The following is a 17,921-nucleotide window of genomic DNA, read 5'->3' on the forward strand; positions in this document are numbered from 1 at the left end:
TGGGATACAATTTCTTTATTTGTGCCAAGAAACAGCTGCCAGTTTTTCATTAAGAGCTACCTAACAATTAAGCACATTTTTTTTTTACGATACACGGTGTGTCAGGCATGCGTTGCATTGCCTCTGTGTCTTCGTAAGTAGGTACACCTATAGAAAGGAGTCACATTTACCAAATTTAATTCACGCTTGAACGATTGAATACGCAGAAAGAATAATTGGTGCGTTGCAGTGTGCATTCTCGCGACCTGGTTGATGTACTGGGCAACACAAATAGGAGATAGACTGCAATTCATGTCTTTCAAGTGTTCCGCATCAACTAAACACAATAAATAAAAACCAATATATCGTTTACAAAACTTTTTTATATGTTTTTTGTATGTCGACCCCACCCCTAGGAATAGCAGGGGTATCTTATTCTCACAATATTTTTATACAAGTAATGAATCATGTATACACCAAATTTGGTTGGAATTTCTCCAGGCTTTCCTGCGTTATGTTTTATGTCATTCCTTTTCATATCAACGCCACAGTCATAGGCATGGCAGGCGAGTCTTTCTGTCACATTATTTTTTTTCCAATGATACGTGTGCCAAATTTGGGAGAAATTGCTTCAGTTCTTACAGAACTATGTTTATATATGTCTGTCTTAGTGCTCACCATACCATGATTCCTAGGGGTGAAAATTTATCGGAACTGTCACCAGTCAGCGTAGCGACCCTGAAAAATATGGATTAGATACTAATATAGGGGATTATCAATTTTTTTTACATGTCACGGCTTCTCACCCCCAGTTCCACAACTACGGGTGTTAGGGGTATACTACTCCCCCGATAGTGTATACAATAATGACCATTTATCAGCTTTCTTCATGGAGTTAAACTTTTCATATTTGGTTTCTCTTATAAAAATTATTACAAGCTTTACTAACATGCATTAGAGGTCAGAACCACATCTTATTCTCAGTGACAAAACAGGTTTTGTAGGTTGCAAAGCCATAATTGAGACGACTGCTCTTCTTAATTTTTAAGCAACTGACGTATTTCATTCGAAGCAGTGGGGTCAAAATACTTCGCTTCTGTCTTCCCTTAGAAGACGGTGTTGTAATTAGTATTTATTAATTAAAACATCGAAAAAGTTACATCACTAACTTTCATAATACTTAGCCTAGATGAAATCCAACTTAAACATTGTAAGCGTCTGATCAAACAGAATCGCTTGATATATATCACCGTGTTAGAGTTTCATTTTCTGATTTTTCTAGCGATATGTTTGTGTACAGTTTTAACACTTTTCTCCCACTTCTACGCGCTTCAATCAAAATATTGTAAACACGATTTGTACGCAACCAGAACCAGCAGTTTGTGAGTGACTGCCAGTGTCATTTGGATGCACTGAACTATCTGAGTCATAAGACAAATGGTACTTCTGACGTAGGGGTTTGTCTGTCGCTATGGGGTTTCGAAGAAATTACAATTAAAATAAACAATAAGTAGGTGTTAAAGTCATGGCGTTGTGTGATGTATATATCCCAATCGTTTGAATGGAATCATCGCAGTAAGATGAATCGATATGACAGAATGAGAGAATGAGAGAAAGGAGCTATTGTATTTGAACATGCCCATGACTGTTCTATCAATGAAATTGGTTGATTTGTTGGTGTATCAACACGGACTGCCCAGTTTGTCTACATGAACTGACGAAGAGAGTGAACAGCAATTTATGGCTGTTTTCTGACGACACGAACGGGAAGGTGTCGTCGCTGAGTGACTTTAGAAGGATCCAGGATGACGTCGACAAAATTTCTGGTTAGTGTGACGAATCGCAACTTCCTCTAAATATAGAAAAATGTAAGTTAATGAGCATTAATAAGAAAAACAATCATAAAAAGTCCGAATACCGCGTTAGTAGTGTGCTGCTTGATACAGTCACATAGATTAAATGTCTAGAAGTATATAAAGCGATTTGAAATAGAACGAACATGTCAGGTTGTTCCTATGGAAGGCGAATCCCTGACTTCATTTTATTGGGAGAATTTTGGGGAAGTGCAGCTCATCTCTGCAGACGGCGTGCAGAACTCTAGTGCAAACCATTCTTGGGTACTGTCGGATTAAAGGAAGACATCGAAGCAATTCAGAGGCGTGCTGCAAGATTTGTTTCCAGTATGTTCAATCAGCGCTCAAGTAATACGAAGGTGCTTCGTGAACCTAAATGTGAAGCTCTGGAAGGAAAACGATGTTCTTTTCTATTGAGGAAATTTAGAGAACGGGCATTTGAGGCCGACTGCAGAACGATTCTACTGCCGCCTACATTTCGCCTAAGGACCACGAAGACAAGATAAGAGAAATTTGGGCTAATTTGTAGGCTTTCAGACAGGTAGCTTTTCCCTCGCTTTGTTTGCGAGTGGAACAGGAAAGGAAATGACCAGTAAAAGTTAAGTGGCTTACGGAGTATGCATGTAGATGTAAATGTAGACTTAGATTATACTATTCTATTACATTACACAAGGTACACGTTATATTACATGAGGGTAATTTCGTAAGTTCTGTACAGTGTTAGACAGAACTGAAGAAAATAATTTATTTTACAAAATACCTTTGTCTAAACTCCATTCTTGCTTATAAAAGTGCCAACGTTTTAGTAACTTCTGTATTCTGAATAGGGCAATTTCATTGTAGAGCTGTTTGATTACTCTGGTCACGACGCTGGAAGTTTCATCGTTTGTATCAAAACGTTTTCCACGGAGTTGTTCCTTCAATTTGTGAAAGAAATCAACGTGTGGTGGGGGCTCGTACCAAGACTGTATGGTGAGTGGGGGATAGTATTTCTCATCCATATTGTCGAGAGTTTCTCTCACTGATAGGGCAAAGCGTAGTCTTGCACTTTCGTGCAAAATGAGGACACCAGTTGCAAGCATGTCAGGCCTTCTGTGACGAATTTTCAGGCACAAAACATTTTGCAGAAACAGCTTGCAGTACGCGCCAGTTGCAGACGGCTCTGGGACACTGTTTGTAGTTTTGACTCCTTTCATGTCATATGCAAAGATCTTCGTCAGTTTGGCGGCGGAATTTTTTCGGGTGTGGAAAGTCGGAACTTTTCCATTGTGACGCAGAGAGTTCAGTTCTGGCTCAACATCTGGTATCCAGGTTTCATCATGTGCAACAGTTATTTTGAGAAACTGTTCGATAACGTTGAAGTAATTCTTCCGCGATTCTTTTGCGACCTGCTTTCTGCTCATCACTCAGATCATGAGGAACCCCTCTGGCAGCAACATTGCTCCTATTTAATTTTTCATTTATGATTCTGTAAACGGAAGCGTCAGACATTTTGGCCTCATATACAATTTCATGTTTTTCGTTGATCTTCTTTCAAAATGTCAACATCTTGAGACGTGTAGTCTGTTGTAATTGATGACCTTCCACTTTTTGGGTTGTCCTCAATGCTTACCCGACCTTCACGGAAACGAGCAGACCACCGTGATACTGTGCTACGATCCACTACACTATTCGCACAAACTTCTCTCAAAGCGTTTGTAAATTTCGACTGGTTTCTTTCCACTTACGGATTCTATTTCGATGTAAGAACTCTGGTCACTACGTGTAATCCGACTTCACTCAGTTTTGGATTCCATCTTAGAAATGAATCACCCGCGGTACAACTACACGAACCAGCAAATACCAATAAGACCGCTCACAACTGATATGAATTTCAATTTAATCACGTCACCGCAACGGTTGCACATGCGCGGTGTGCAAGATTTTTGAAACTACCCTCGTATTATATTAGCACATTACCCAAACTATTGACATCCACGGTTTAATAATAAGTCCACTTAGCTACATCCAAAAAACTTTAAGCGTTATTTCAGATCTTTTCTAAACTTTTTCTCTCTTACATGCTTACTGTCAGATATTTGATACATCGACTCGTCTGTAAAGCATTGAGAAGTTTGAAGCTGTTTTATACAAATGTGCTCGTTTCTGGAAAGAATAAGGTTACACGGGTTACTTAACTTCTGGATATGACTGTGGAATTAAGAAGTACCTGCGCGGGAATGAAAAGGGAGTGCCATTGAATCAGAACTCGGGAGCAATGGAACAATTTCAAGCAATTTGTTAGGCAAGTGACTTATTATTTGTATAAAAATTCTGTGGGATTAAGATTCCCTACTGCCATTAGGGGTAAAGGTATGGGTGAGAAGTTGCTCGAAAAAGACCTGTTGGCATTTATTTTCCGTATTTAGTAGGCTTGGAATACTTTTAATAATAAGAAGTGCGATTTGTCTTTTAATTGTACTGTCCAGTGTGTTATCCAATTTGCGACAATGAGCTCTGCAGAGAGAGAATAATTCTGCCAACGTATTTCGGGACCTAAGATCAAGCCGCAAGACTGAATACCACAGACAAATTTAACTTCCCTTCTGGACTCCTAGGGTGGGAAATAGTAAAGAATGAGAAGTACTTGTGTGCACCATATGTCACATAAGCATATGTTGCTCATCTCCTACTAAGTCCCTAGATATTCTTCAACCAAACTCTCTACTCATGTCTGGAAAGAGATACTGCGGGAGTAAAAACCACCAACCTCGCATTTGGGTTGTGATGATAACGCGGTAACGGTCAAAGAAGGGAGGGAAGGGGATGTGGACAGGGATGGGGGGCCATGAGGATGGGCAGAGTGGGAGTGGAAGATGCACAGAGAGATGGTGGGGGGGGAGGGGAAGGAGATGGATAGAGATGAGGGGGGATGGAGGGAGGAGGGGCTGGACAGGACGGAGCAAATGATGGACCTCCTAAGCAATGGAACAAATAAATAACGCCTTATTTCTCAGCTAATTAATATTTGTTTGTTCGTCTTTTATATATTTCTGTACCATTCACCCGACTGCGATGAAAATTCATGAGTCGTTGTCCGCACTGCAGCGAAGGTTTCTGAGGAAGTAAGAACCACTTACCTCGCATATTGGTGAAGTTATGGGTGCAAAGGGCGTAACATAGCAACATAACTCAGGAATACATTAAGTGTACGTGGCTCTAGGCCCTTCAGTCCGGATGCGCGCTGCTGCTACGGTGGCAGTAGCCTTTTGTTTACGTTATGACTAATAAGGCCGTTTTCACCTGAAGCAATTGTTTTGGAACAGATCGATTGGTCGCAGTCGATGTCGAATTTATGAAAAAGGTGGCAAGCTGAGTCGTATTGTATTGCGACGAGTTGCAGTACATGTAGTGAGGGTAGGTTGTTAGCGTTGCTGATTGGAGTAGTATGCGTCGCTAGTTCAAACACGGCATACAGAAATTATCTGTAATTTAGTATTTATCATTATTGGAAGGTACTTGAAATATTTTATGTTTGTAATGTTTTTATATTCTGGCATATTCGCTGTACACTATGTGATCGAAGGTATCTGGATACTTGGCTGAAAATGACCTACAAGTTCCTGGCGCCCTCCATCGGTAATGCTGGAATTCAATATGGTGTTGGCCTATCATGTTGGCACAACACGCACTGGCAGATGACGTTCACCGGGCATTCGCCATACCCACACCCTGCCATCGTATCGCCACATTATGTACCGTGATTCGTCACTCCACACACACTGTTCAATCATCCAATGTTTACGCCCCTTACACCAAGCAAGGCGTCGTTTGGCATTTACCGGCGTGATGTGTGGCTTCTTAGCAGCTGCTCGACCATGAAATCCAAGTTTTCTCACCTCCCGCCTAACTGTCATAGTACTTGTAGTGGATCCTGACGCAGTTTGGAATTCCTGTGTGATGGTCTGGATAGATGTCTCCCTATTACACATTACGACCCTCTTCAACTGTCGGCGGTTCCCTGTCGGTCAGGAGACGACGTCGACCTGTACGCTTTTGTGCTGTACGTGTCCCTTCACGTTTCCACTTCACTATCACATCGGAAACAGTGGACCTAGGGATGTTTAGAAGTGTGGATATTTCGCTTACAGACGTATGACACAAGTGACACCCAATCACCTGACCACGTTCAAAGTCCATGAGTTCCTCGGAGCACCCCATTCTGCTTTCTCTCGATGTCTAATGGTTACTGAGGTCGCTGATATGGAGTACCTGGCAGTAGGTGGCAGCACAATGCACTTAATATGAAAAACGTGTGTTTTTGGGGTTGTCCGGAAACTTTTGATCACATGGTGTATGTGAAAAGACCAGAATTCTGAAATATTCGATGTTTGTATAGATAACTGCAGTCTCCATCCAGGAGGTGAGTTCTGCTCTGTGCATTTGTGTTCGTAACAAACACGCTGTCAGTGCTAAGTCCTGCAACTCATTGTTTTGGGATTTGGACTAGAGCGTTGTTACGACTTGGTAACATCACAAATTACATGACTGGTGAATAGGGATAATGAAAGGTGCCTGCCAGTTAACACTTTCGTTTCCACACAGTGTTTTTTGCCTTTTTGTGTGTCGCAATACTTATATTTTCAATAATATAGGGTATCTTGCTCTAACTAGTTTATATATCTCGATGCAAGCACTTAAGCAACTTCTTTGCTTGAACAGTGTGACAAACATAACTGTGATAACAGTTGGTTTTATGTAGTGAAATTAGTTGGGATTGATTGCTTCTGTCACTCTGCACATACACTACTGCCCATTAAAATTGCTACGCCAAGAAGAAATGCAGATGATAAACGGGTATTCATTGGACAACTATATTATACTAGAACTGACATGTGATTACATTTTCACGCAATTTGGGTGCATAGATCCTGAGAAATCATTACCCAGAACAACCACCTCTGGCCGTAACAACGGCCTTGATACGCCTGGGCATTGAATCAAACAGAGCTTGGATAGCGTGTACAGGTACAGCTGCCCATGCAGCTTCATCACGATACCACAGTTCATCAAGAGTAGTGACTGGTCTATCGTGACGAGCCAGTTGCTCGGCCACCATTGACCAGACGTTTTCAGTTGGTGGGAGATCTGGAGAATGTGCTAGCCAGGGCAGCAGTAGAACATTTTCTGTATCTAGAAAGGCCCGTACAGGACCTGCAACATGCGGTCGTGCATTATCCTGCTGAAATGTAGGGTTTCGCAGGGATCGAATGAAGGGTAGAGCCACGGGTCGTAACACACCCGAAATGTAACGTCCACTGTTCAAAGTGCCGTCAATGCGAACTAGGGCTGACCGAGACGTGTAGCCAATGGCACCCCATACCATCATGCCGGGTGATACGCCAGTATCGCGATGACGAATACACGCTTCCAATGTGCGTTCACCGCGATGTCGCCAAACATGGATGCGACCATCATGATGCTGTAAACCGATCCTGGATTCATCCGAAAAATTGACGTTTTGCCATTCGTGCACCCAGGTTCGTCGTTGAGTACACCATCGCAGGCGCTCCTGTCTGTGATGCAGCGTCAAGGGTAACTCTAGCCATGGTCTCCGAGCTTATAGTCCATGCTGCTGCAAACGTCGTCGAACTGTTCGTGAAGATGGTTGTTGTCTTGTATACGTCCCCATGTGTTGACTCAGGGATCGAGACGGGGCTGCACGATCCGTTACAGCCATGCAGATAAGATGCCTGTCATCTCGACTGCAAGTGATACGAGGTCGTTGGGATCCAACACGGCGTTCCGTATTACCCTCCTGAACCCACCGATTCCATATTCTGCTAACAGTCATTGGATCTCGACCAACGAGAGCAGCAATGTCGCGATACGATAAACCGCAATCACGATAGGCTACAATCCGACCTTTATCAAAGTCGGAAACGTGATGGTAGGCATTTCTCCTCCTTACACGAGGCATCACAACAACGTTTCACCAGGCAACGCTGGGCAACTGCTGTTTGTGTATGAGAAATCGATTGGAAACTTTCCTCATGTCAGCACGTTTTAGGTGTCGCCACCGGCGCCAACCTTGTGTGAATGCTCTGAAAAGCTAATCATTTGCATATCACAGCATCTTCTTCCTGTCGGTTAAATTTCGTGACTGTAGCACGTCATCTTCGTGGTGTAGCAATTTTAATGGCCAGTAGTGTATTTACCAGTTCACATGTTTCTGCACAGTATAATAGGTGCTCAAAGGTTACTTATCACAAACTGCTTGGAAGAAGGTTATTGCATCAATAACTTCTTTGTGTAGTTCCGTGCTATTACTAATTTAAAGATGTTAACTTTACCTGAACCGGCCGCTGTGGCCAAGCAGTTACAGGCGCTTCATACCGGAACCGCGCTGCTGCTACGGTCGCAGGTTCGAATCCTGCCTCGGGCATGGATGTGTGTGATGTCCTTAGGTTAGTTAGGTTTAAGTATTTCTAAGTCTAGGGACTGATGACCTCAGATGTTAAGTCCCAAGGTGTTTAGAGCCATTTCAACTGCAAGTGTAAGTTTAACATTTCAAGGGGTCAGAATCACATATCTCAGGCAATGCTGCATTGGTTCGTTGAGCTGAATCTTGTTATCGTAGTTTGGAATATCCCTATGGGGCCGCAAAAGTTTTATTCCCGTCTTTAATTTCAATATTATGCTTGTTACATTCGCTTCTTATAAACTAATTTGCGAGAACCATATCGTTCTTTGTACTTGACATATTTTTAGGGGCCGGCCGTTGTGACCGAGTGGTTCTAGGCCCTTCAGTCTTGATCCGCGCTGCTGCTACGATGGCAGTTCGAATCCTGCCTCGGGCGTGGATGTGTGTGATGTCCTTAGGTTAGTTAGGTTTAAGTATTTCTAAGTCTAGGGGACTGATGACCTCAGATGTTAAGTCCCATAGTGCTTAGAGCCATCTTGTTCCATCTATTTTTAGCGGCCTCCCAACTTCTTGTTTACGAAAGTTAACTACATGAGTCACAGTTAGTCTGAGGAATCACCTCTCAATTGCAGAACTGGAATAGGCAATTATAAATAACAATAAGCAGAATCCCTCTGCACACTAATTAAGTTTCAGGTGCTGATAGAAGGCAGCTCATCCAATGCTGCGCTGCTGACTGTTGTTGCTATTAACATCCTTCTGTGTCGCCTAACGTGTCTAATATAATTTTACGTACGAAGCGTGTTAGGATTGCAATTGATTACTCTGACAACTACATATATTTTGCGCTCTCAACTAAATATTTGCTGCATTCTGAATTTACTTGCCCACAAATAGGGAGACAGACCCAGTGCACAACTGGACTCAGCAAGCGAAAAATTAACATACACGGTGTTTGTTTAAAAGTGCAGATATTGTGAACATTGGTACCTGAATATACGCCCACTTCACTGTTAGTTGTTCTTTTTTCTCTGCTTCTAATAGTACTGCGACATGCGTGTGACATAATTTACTACCTGATGTTCTCCGCACAGTCGTAACTGCACCAATATGTGATCTATGCCTATCAGTATAGACCAACCGTTTTGTGTCCACGTGTCCACATAACACCTCAACCATTCCCCAGAGAAAAGAAACATTAATAGCTCGGTCATGCCACATGCACCTGGAGGTGCTAATCTAACTAAAAACATATTACTCCTTGTTGTGGGTTGGCAGGAGAGCCAACACCGGGTACTAGAGGAAGCCGAAAGGCACGCGTTTTAGCTCACGCAGGCTGGCGTGAGGTCTGGAACAGGACAAGGAAATTAGACTTTAGAAAAACGGACGTGGCTGGTGGAATACTTAACTTTAATCCATCAATGATGAGCGTCGCTCTTGACGGTACATGACTACAGTATCAATAGTAACTGGTAATGGCGCCTTGCTAGGTCGTAGCAAATGACGTAGCTGAAGGCTAGGCTAACTATCGTCTCGGCAAATGAGAGCGTATTTTGTCAGTGAACCATCGCTAGCAAAGTCGGTTGTACAATTGGGGCGAGTGCTAGGAAGTCTCTCTAGACCTACCGTGTGGCGGCGCTCGGTCTACAATCACTGATAGTGGCGACACGCGGGTCCGACGTATACTAACGGACCGCGGCCGATTTAAAGGCTACCACCTAGCAAGTGTGGTGACACCACACTCCTGGCAGCTATAATTATTAGTCTGCAGTGGAAGTAAATACTGCTGTCATGTTGTTCAGTACGCTGTCCTCAGCCACCAGTACAAATATCTACACTTGTATCCCTAACACGGTGCATGATCAAAGTACTCTATTACATTCATAAAACTGTTCATTTATATGCTAATTACACATATTAGACATGCGCTACCTATTTTCGAGGCCTACTACATCGCTAAGTTCGTCCTCTTGGGATTTAGAAATAAAAGATAGAAAAGGATCTGAGTGAAGAACAGCTTGGGTTTAGGAAAGGAAGAAGCACGATCGACCTGATATGTTCTATCCGTCAACTGATGGAAAAAAGTTGGGAGTATAACAAAAGGGTGATTATGGTTTTTATACACATAGAAAAGGCATATGACTCAGTTAACAGGGAAAGACTCTGGGAAGAAATGAAGAAGATAGATATAGAAGCTGGATACATTAACGTAATAAAGACTATGTACAGAGGACACAATTGTAGAATTAGAACACCATGGGGGAACTCTGAATACCTCGAAATAAGACAAGGACTTAAGCAAGGAGTATTATATCTCCTGCACTTTTTAATGTTGTGAAGCAGGGAATGAATAGAGCAGTTAAAGATATAGTAAAAGAAAAAGACAAAAAGATGATTTTTGCAGATGATATGGTAATATGGTGTGATAAAGAGGTAAATGTACAGTTACAGCTTGATGCGTGGAAGGAAATAATGAAAAGGTATGGAGTAAAAATAAATAAAGATAAGAGTGAAGTAATGGTATTTGGAAGAGAGAAAGGGATCAATGGAAATATTACCTTGAATGGAGAACTCCTCAAAGTAGTAGAAAGTTTCACTTATTTAGGGAGTGAAATATCTAGGGATGGAAGAATAGCTAACGAAGTTAATAGGAGGTTAGAAGGGAGGCAATTTCTATCAAACAGTAAAACACCTGGTTTGGAATAAGGAAATTTCAGAAAAAGCAAAACTCCTTATGTATTAGAATTATTACTTCCCTACTGTCACCTATGGTGGAGAAACATGGACAATGGCAGAAAGGGACTAGAGCAGACTGCAAGCAGGGGAAATGAAATTTCTCGAAGCAGCGATGCTGCCTATTTGTACGCAGTTACGTTGACATCCGACCATGTCTTCTGGGTGATTCACTTTTTTGTCAGGCTGTGTATATTTCTGTAGCCCTGAGACTACAGCGGTCTCCTTTGGCTCGGTTCCCAGGGATCTGAGACGAATCTATTTGCTAATGTCAAGGAATACGAAGTCCATGGTGCTATCCAAGCGGGTTCTCCAAACAGGTCATCTGGCTCTTAAGGCCACCCACTGGAGTTTTATCGGACATTTCGTCCTCTACTGGCGCCAGTGTCACCTCTCGTGCAGTTCCCAGGTGGTTTCTGTGGTGTCGATAGATACGATGCCACGGCGTAAGTTAAGTTGGCACTACCACGAGACACCGACGACAGTGCCCTCTAGAAGGCGCTGTCCAGATCTGCGAGCTCCGCTCGAGATTCAGCCTATTTCATCAGGAGCAGACGGCCGGGACACTTCGTACCTGATTGCGAAGTTATGTAACCATTTATTGTCTTGGCCTATAGTAAACCTCTATAACTTGAAACGCAGTACCGACGTGTTTTACCTCATCTGCTCCTACTCGCTTCCTTCATTCGGCCAACCTTTCAGTTTACTGGAGCAAACCCACGCGCCGCCTTCCAGGCGGGATACAAAAGTTTCCTCGACTGTCTCCTCGTTCTCATCCATAAGCCTGGGGGTACCCCATGGATATGAGATACCTCTGCTTGACGTTGCTCTAAAGCGACACAAAAGTCTTTACTTGGCTGTTGGCTGCACAACTTAAACGGACGGCCCAGTACGTGATTTCTCCCGATAAAACTTCGTTGGGGACGCTAATAACATAATAACATCCGCACTGCCTTCTGTCGCTATCGGAACATCAACACTTTAGTTCACGCTAGTCGTATGCCTGGACTTTTGACAGCTCTTGACTTCAGCCAGGCGTTCGATCGGTTCGATCGTGACTACCTGGAAGGGTCGTTTCGCAATACGGGATACGCTGAGACTACCGTCGACATCGTAATGCGTCTCCTTTGTGGAGCTACGTCCCGTGACTCTACAACGGCCGTATCATTCCTACCATTTCCATCCGTCGATCTGTGCGTCGAGGCCGACTGTTCTCTTCAATGTTGTATGCTTTCGATATGTAACCGTTGCTCTGCGGGCTCCAACTTCTGCCTGGGATGCCTCTCGGTGGGCATGTTTTCAGCTACACTGCTTCAGCAGACGATCTCGTCATCGTTCTTCATACCGGTGATGAGGCCAGGGAGTCACTATCGAAGCTTCTGGTAGCTGCTTAACGTCCACAGATCTAGTGGCACGATTATAGGTGCATGGCTTCCTGCGAACAGCGCTGTTCCATTGCGTGCAGCTGATACTATCCGATGCTTAGGACTCGATTTCTAAAGTGATCAGCGGCGCACGATTGCCCTCGACTGCCGCCGCCTACTGCCCCAGCTTCGAGCAGTGCTCTTAGATCACCGTTTACGAACACTCGATCTTCTGCAATGGACACAATATGTAAATGTATATTTGACGTCACGTATTCCCCATGTGGCACAGACATTTCCTATTCCATTTCTGCAAGGTGGCTATCAACAGCCGCCAAGTAATGTGTAAATTGCATATTTGACCATCATGTGCTTTCATTTAAAACCCAAATATCGACCGGTTTCAGTAATGGACCATCTTCACGGATAAGTGTTAAAATGGTTTAAGACAGAACATTACATTTGTCATTACTTAAATAATGTGTAGAGCATGAATATCAATATACCACACAGGACTTTCAGAAGCAAACATACTAATAACAAGTGTACAATGATGGCGGCATTGGGTTCATATCTTTGCCGTGGCTTGCTGTTCAAGACAAGGTACGAGGACCTCATCCTCCCGCGGTGCGGGTGCGGTTTAGGTCTGTATCATGCCCCAGACAGAGCGTTGGCTCTTTTCGTTGGCTCTTACATTCTAAGGTGGGGATGTCATTCTGATTTTTGTAACATGTCGACGTGCATGTTAGAGAAAGAGGAAGTTACGTTTCTGTTAAACAATCTTTGGGCTCTTCGTGGCACAGTCTTTGCCTCTGCACAGAACGATACATTCTTAGTTGAAGTGTGGTAGGTGGTGGACATATTCAGTAGTGCTCTGTTGACTTGTGATGGTATATGTTAGATGAAGAAAGAGGTATTGTAAAGGACAGCAAGGATGGTTATGATGTGTATATTGAAATGTGAAAGGAATATAAATTTTGATCAATGTTATTATTATTATTATTATTATTTTGAAGCGAAGTTTGAGATAAGACTGCAGCACTGCGCACCTAATTTGTAGAACTGATTATTGGGAGTTAGTTAACTTTGTTCAGTTGCGCAGAACTGAAAGAAAGACCACCCCAATTCCCTGAAGATATCAACTGATTAAGCTGTTGTTTGGTTTTTGTAGAAATCTCTGTTAACATTGTACCCTTTTTAAATAATTGCCCCTTTGTTAAGCGTAGTAATGTTCAGACCAATGTTATATGTGAAGATCATGCGAAGCTCTACTCCGTCTTTTTCAGTACATATTTCATTCAAAAATCGTTGTCTTGGAATATCGTTTGGTTGCTATAGTTACTCTCCTCATCCCGCTGTTTATCTTTACACTTATACACTGCAACATGTGGAACGAAACAGTTTGAATATAGTTTGGAATTTTTTTTTAGAAATAAGAGTCTACCTTACCTGCTTCCTGCTTGCTGTTTGCTGTTGTGCTTTCGAAAAATCTGCAACGATTTTGTGAAGACGTGACTTAAGTGGAAAGTTTGAGTTGTATTGAAAGCAGTTACAGTTCAATTTAAATTAGGTGCTTTTTAGTCAAAGATTAACATACGAGTTTACGTTGCATAACAGTTTGTGAGTACCGGTACATAGTTTTGGTATTATGTAGACTTTTTATAGCGTGGGTGGTAAAGCTGCTCAAAATTTCAGACAGAAACCTAAAATATAGTGGGGAGGATACAATATGGCGCTGTGGTGCCGTTGTCCCACTTGCCTTATTAGCTTATTGCTGGAGTCCCTTGCACCACGCTCTCTCTCAGCATCTATCCAGCTTTCGGGCGTCCCGCCACCCTTCTGTTATTTCCTCCATTTTTTCCTGGAACTGAGTTACATCCGTTCTGCGATGCTGCCAACGCAATTGACATAGACGAAGGCGATCTATGACTTCCTTCAGCAACACAGGTCACCGACTGTGGTTGTGGGGAAGCATCCCCATGTCGACTGGCGTACCGTTTGGCGATGGGGGTGCGCCTCTTATCTTGATACTGCCGTCCAGTCTGCGTGGTATCTTAATATCCATGGGAAGCAAGCATGCCGGTCACGCCTCCATAGGATTCAGCTTACAGATAACCCGTTGTGTGTCACCTGTGATGTTTTAGACATGGACACGGACGAGTATCGCATGGTGTACGGATCGGCAAGAGATGTCTGGTTCTTGGTGCGACACATACTGATCCTAGTTAACCGTACGACTCATCAGACACGTACTCAACTGTTATTCTTTCGGGAAACACGATCTTTCCTGCAAGTGAAGACGAACTCTGTGAAGTGGATTTGTGGATACACAGTGCAGCACTTTTTTGCTGATGGCGAGAAAAATATCTTTGATTTTTGCCACTTCCGTAATGAACGCCATTGTGCTGTTGCCTGCAATTGCAAATGCAGACAATTTTTCTCTGATTTCCTTTGTAGTGTCATCCTTACCCACCACAGAGCTGCAGTGTATCTGCCATGAGGAGTTAATCCTCGCCTCTTCCAAACTTAGAACTGGGTATATTCTCTGGTCATTGGAATGGTCTTCTCCAAAAACTATGCGTCGGTAGTCTCACTGACTCTGGTGTCTAGCCGCGCCATCCTCCTCGAAAAGTTGGTTTCCTTCTATTCACGGTGGTATTAACGTTAATTTATAAAAAACGTGAGTAAACATAAACAATAAAAAATAAAGAAAAATAAATAAACCATTGATGTTCATTGTACCTCTTTTCCAAGATCACCACCCTTTCCTTCGTTCCTGGGGAGTGGAAACGTTACATGGGTAGCCAGCCCTCGGTTTACGTATGATCCCTGCCCACTTTGCCCTCTACCCCTCCCTTTGGGCACCAGGATGGTTCATTTGAAGGAAAAAATGAGGCAGCGTCTTTGACTAATAAGTAAAACGGCCTGAGTCACTAGTTGGAACCACATCATCGCGCAAATTTTGAGTAAAAATCAGTAATAGCGCCCTAAGTCTTCCAGTATAAGAAGTCACCCTCGTTCTGCCAATGGCCTTGTCAAAGAGAATGGAGGAGCGGACGGAGGATCAGGGCACTCTCTTGCCCTTGGTGTGGGCCACTGCTCCTAAAAGGAGGACCAATCAGTAATGATTAATGGCACGAATATCCAGAAGGCAATGGAAACAATTGCATTAAAGACAAGTAAAGTGTATCTGCAGGACACGTGGCCTGCAATTCCATTCGCAATAGATTCCGGACGAGTCCCCCATTCGGAGCTCTGGGAGGCTTGTCAGGGGGGAGATGACCCTGGGAAAAAGAGAGAATGAACAACGGAGGAAAGCGTTCTACAAATCGGAGCGTGGAATATCAGAAATTTGAACGTGGTAGGCAAGCTAGAAAATTTTAAAAGGGAGATGCTAAGGCTCCATCTAGATATAGTGGGGGTCAATGAAGTGAAGTGAAATGGAAAGAAAACAAGGATCTCTGTTGTCCTGACACCATTTTCACTAGAACTGAAGCTGGTGCACACTGCACCTACCAAGAGGGAAGCATTTAAAATTCGAGAGTTTTCTCTTTCCAACAGTACGTTGTTCATGCACATACCTCAAATAATATAATACTAATGATTTTTAAAAAATTCTTTTTGATACGCCCTGTACTATTGATGTTGGTGTGTAGAATATGTAAGACAGGCAATATACCATCAGACTTTCGGGAAAACAATTCCGGGGACAGCAAGAGCTAGGTGCGAGAACCATCACACAATCAGCTTAACAGCTCATTCATCCAAGTTACTAACAAGAACGATATACAGCAGAATGGAAAAGAAAATTGAGGATATGTTATGTGACGATCAGTTTGACTTTTGGGAAGGTACAGGAACCAGAGAAGCAGCTCTGACGTTGAATTCTATAACAGAAGCAAGACTGAAGAAAGCTCAAGATATGTGCTTAGGGTTTGTCGACCTACCTGGAAAAAGTGTTCGATAATGCAAAATGGTGTAAGGTATTCGAAATTCTGATATATATATATATATATAGGGAAGGAGGGGTACAAGTATAAAACCAGGAGGGAGTAAAATGACTGGAAGATCAAGTACGAAGTGCTTGGATTAAAAAAGGTGTGAGAAACATGTAGGTTTTCGCCCCTCCCCTACTGTTCAATCTATTCATCGAAGAATTATTGACGGAAATGAAAGAAACGTTCAAGACTGGGACTGAAATTCAATGTGAGAGGATATCAATGATAAGATTCGCTGATTACATTGTTATCCTCAGTGAAAGTCAAGAAGAAATACAGGAACTGTTGAATGGAATGAACAGTCTAATGATTTCAGAATATGAAGTGGGGAAAAATCGAAGAAAGGCGAAAGTAATGAGAAGTCGCAGAAATAAGAGCCAGAAATTTAACATCAGAGTTGGAGGTCATGGAGTGGACGGAATTAAGGAATTCTGCTACATAGGCAGCAAAGTAAACATTGATGACGGAGCAAGGAGGACATAAGAAGCAAACTAGCACTTGCAAAGAGGGCATCCCTGGCCAAGAAACGTCTTCTAGTATCAAACATGGGCTTTAATTTGAAGAAGAAATTTGGAGACAGCACTGCATAGTTGTGAAACACGGACTATGGGAAAATCTGAACAGAAGAGAATCGAAGCATTTGAGATGTGGTACTACGGACCAATGTTGAAAATTACGTGGACTGATAACGTAAGGAATGAGGAGGTTCATCGCAGAATCGGAGAGGATAGGAGCGTATGAAAAACACTGACAGAAAGTAGGGACAGGATGATAGGACATATGTTAAGACATCATGGTAATAGAGGGAGCTGTAGGTGATAGAAACTGTGGAGGAAGACAGTGACTAGAATAATGCAGAAAGTGACTGAGAACTTAGTGTTCAAGTGCTACTCTGAGATGAAAAGATTACCACAACGGATTCATTTGTGGCGGGCCGCAAATCAGTCAGAAGACTGATAACTTAAAAAAATATCTTTTCTTTCCCAATACCATCGTCGACTGTCTAAGTTCGAAATTCAAATAGTTTTAGTCGTACATTGTTGTACCTCTTTGTATCTAAATATTTAAAACCATCGATTCAGAAATGTTCAGTCAGTCATAACGAATAATAGCTATATTCCCAAAATTTCCTGAATGAGAAAACTATGTTTTAAAGATGGTATTGGCGGAGTACAGTCATGAACATTTATGGTTCTGTCACTCTTATTATTGGTAGCTTGAATCGGTGACATTACACAGAACAATTAACCGACAAGGTCTCGAAAAAATGGTTCAAATGGCTCTGAGCACTATGGGACTCAACTGCTGAGGTCATTAGTCCCCTAGAACTTAGAACTAGTTAAACCTAACTAACCTAAGGACATCACAAACATCCATGCCCGAGGCAGGATTCGAACCTGCGACCGTAGCGGTCTCGCGGTTCCAGACTGCAGCGCCAGAACCGCGCGACCACTTCGGCCGGCTGACAAGGTCTCGAACGCTAAGTTCTTGCAGTCGGTGTTATCTCGTGACAGGGAAAGTGAATTGAAAGTTTTGAAGTACCGCATGATATCATAACATCTGCCCAGCTTCTTAAGGAGCACGCTAAAGC

Source organism: Schistocerca cancellata, chromosome 6, assembly GCF_023864275.1.
Source record: "Schistocerca cancellata isolate TAMUIC-IGC-003103 chromosome 6, iqSchCanc2.1, whole genome shotgun sequence".
Taxonomy (NCBI): domain Eukaryota; kingdom Metazoa; phylum Arthropoda; class Insecta; order Orthoptera; family Acrididae; genus Schistocerca; species Schistocerca cancellata.